This window comes from Belonocnema kinseyi, chromosome 6 (assembly GCF_010883055.1).
Source record: "Belonocnema kinseyi isolate 2016_QV_RU_SX_M_011 chromosome 6, B_treatae_v1, whole genome shotgun sequence".
NCBI classification, from domain to species: domain Eukaryota; kingdom Metazoa; phylum Arthropoda; class Insecta; order Hymenoptera; family Cynipidae; genus Belonocnema; species Belonocnema kinseyi.
The window spans coordinates 83,917,616-83,920,934 of NC_046662.1; positions in this window are offsets into that span (position 1 = coordinate 83,917,616).

Sequence of the window (3,319 nt, forward strand, 5' to 3'; positions counted from 1 at the left end):
AGCGGGTGCTAATCTGGAAAATTGCACCCGCTTCCAGCGAAATCGCGGTAAAATTTCAGCCACAATCACGTCTCACGACCGTGAGATAGGTGGTTACAGTCTATAAAGGAATCAATACGACGATCCAGCAAAAGCCTCGTGCACCCTAAGAACATGGAGCGACCCAAGCACAACCGCACCCAACTATTTGCGGATGAACCTTTAAGATTTCCAAAAGACAGATGATAAGCCTATGGGAGGTCGAATCGAAAGCTTTCCGATCATCAATCCAGGCCATCGATAGGTCACGCTGGTAGAATGCTGCATCTTTGCAGACACATCTATCGATGAGCAGGTTTTCCCGACATCCGACTACGCCTTTCTTTGAACCTCGTTGTTCATACATTTCTTGCCACACAGGTTCAATTACCCGAACAATCCTATCATTTAGGATAGCTGTGAATATCTTATAAAGTGTGTTCAGACAAGTTATTGGTCTGTAATTATTTGGGTCAGCTAAGTTGCCTATTTTCGGCAGGAGTATTGTGCGCCCTTCCACCAACCACTCTGGAATCGGCTCTTCCGACTTCAAATATGAGGTGAAAATACGGGCCAAATGCTGATGGGTTGAAGACAACTTCTTCCACCAGAAGGTTTTGATACAATCTGGTCCCGGTGCGGAATAGTTCTTCATCCCTCTTAATACTTTTTTCACCTCCTCGGTGGTGATGGGTGGGCATTCTTTTTTCAGATGTTATAAGGGCAATGCATAACTCCTTGAATCTATTCATATTTTCTGAGTCTTCGTCCAGTCTATGTCTTGATTGTGGAAATTCAAGTCGAAACCAAGTCGAAAGATTTTTACTCGGGTAGTCTACAACCGTTTTAAAAATGTTCCAATTCCCCGATTTTTAGTTTAAAATTTTGAGTACCTACTGAAATTATTATTTATATTTATTAAATCAATAATAAATTTTATTTAATTTTGATGTCTTCCACTACGCAAACATGCATTTTTGAACGATCTTAATTATTACTTATTTGACGATTATATTAATTTTAAATGATTTTAAATTTCAATAATTCAGAAAATTTTATTTTGAAAGACTGTCTTAAAATCTTGTTAATAAGCAATATCTTCAACTCTATACAATACTTTTCCTACTGAAAATTCCTACATAGTATCCTATATGTTTCACCTATAGGTGCCACCTATGGAAATGACATAGGATCCTATATACCGGAGTAAAAATGCTTCGACTTTAGTTCGACCTGGTTATGTCTTGAGTTCGTCTCCAAGACCTCGATGTCTGGCTGCGTCTCAAAACTGAGTCGAGACATAGGCCTTTGTCTTACTTTTATGGCCACGACAGTTAAAACAGCGTTTACTTGTCTTAAGTCGAGCCTTAGCTTGACTGAGATTATCGAATCTTTTTTGGCTCATAAATAAGATTAAAATTGATGAATGGTTAAGGTGCGTACCCAAGTCATAGGCCAATTGGAACGTTCAAGGTCAGTTAGAGGTTACTTGAAATTAACAAAGTTTTTCAAGAGGTCAGTGCATTTCCTGAAGTAAATTTCAACGAAAAATTCATTGGTGAGCTCTGTATTAATCTTGATGATGATCTTCAAGGTTTTTTCAAGGTTTTTTCCAAGCTGTTTACGTTTACGTTTAGCATTACCCGGGAACAACGACGTGGACGTAATAAATTCGGTTCCCTTTGGGGTCCTTAATTAGCAATATGAATCATCTCCCTATCAATCAAACTAGCATGTTGCAGAGTCCAATTCTGCAATTCGTCTAAGCTTTGCGGTTGCGTTGAGTATACTTTGATCTTTAAATAACCCCAAAGAAAATAGTCGAGAGACGTCAGATCAGGAGATCTAGCAGGCTACTCGATTTCACCCCTTCTTTCAATCCACCTTTGATGGAAGTGAGTATCCAAATATGCTCGAGCCTCCCTACCGTAATGAGCCGCTGCTCCGTCCTGCTGGAACCAAATATTTTAAAAATTATCGCATGTAATCTCCCTTATTCTTGGTACAATTTGGTTTCTTAGAAGCTCTTCATATGCACGGGCATTGAGATTACCATCGATGAAGAAAGGGCCTATCAATGTATCATTCAAGATACCGGCCCAAACCTTAATCTTTTGTGGATATTGGGTGTGACTCTCCAGCATCCAATCAGGATTTGTGTCGGACAATATCTACAATTGTTGCCTGTTATCACCTTTTAAAGTGAAAGTAAATTTATCTAAAAATACTGTATTGTACAAGAAAAGAGGATCTCTATCAATTCTGTCCATCATAATTTCACAAAATTCAACCCGACGATCAGAATCGTCTTCATTGAGCTCTTGTACCAGATGAACTTTGTAAGGATGGAAATTAATGCTTTTAAAAATATTTGGCACTGTCTCAGGAGCAAAGTCACGCTCATCACTAGCTCGGCGTAAACTAAGATGTGGGTTTTCAACAAATGCTTAGTCTAGGTCCATCTGCATCTCCTCAGATCCTGCAGATTTTGGCCGACCAGTTCTCTGAAGGTCCTTGATAGATCCATGATTCATAAAGCGCCTTAGAGTTCTTTCAATTGTTGATTTTGAGACAGGATTTAACCCTTCTTCATTACGAAAAGTGCGATTAAAAAGCAAACGAACTTGACCATAAGATCGAACTGGATCTCCCCAACCACGCATCATTAATACAGATACCCTCTCTCGTTCCGAAAGTTAGGCTTGCGCCATAATAATCTTTTAGCGAAAGATAGTAAGTATGTACTCGTAATACGTAAATTTAGTTTCGATTTGTAATATTTTTAGGGAAAAACGGTATAGGACTTATGGTATTGCCTTAGGTATTGACTCAGGTATCGCAAAACGTTATAGGACTGTATAACTCTTCGGAGAGGAACAGAACTATCACCAGAACACCTGGAACTTTTAATGAAAATTTTCCTTATGATTTTACAATATTCAAAACGCTGTAACCAAGATCAATACAGAGCTCACCAATGAATTACTCGTTGAAATTTACTTCAGGAATTACACTGACCTCTTGGAAAACTTTGTTAATTTCAAATTATCTCTAATCGACCTTGACCGTTACAATTGACCTATGATTTGGGTACGTACCTGAACTAGAATTTTCCACTCTATCGATTGCAGATTTAAAAAGGGGGTTTTCATTTTTAAAAAATTTGACCTTTAGAAAGCCACGAAGGTCAACTTCAAGGTCAATATGAAAGTCACCATTGAATCCCTCGTTGAAATTTACTTCAGGAATGACCTTCACTTTTTTGAAAAATATTTTACCTGAGACAATATCCAACCGTCCC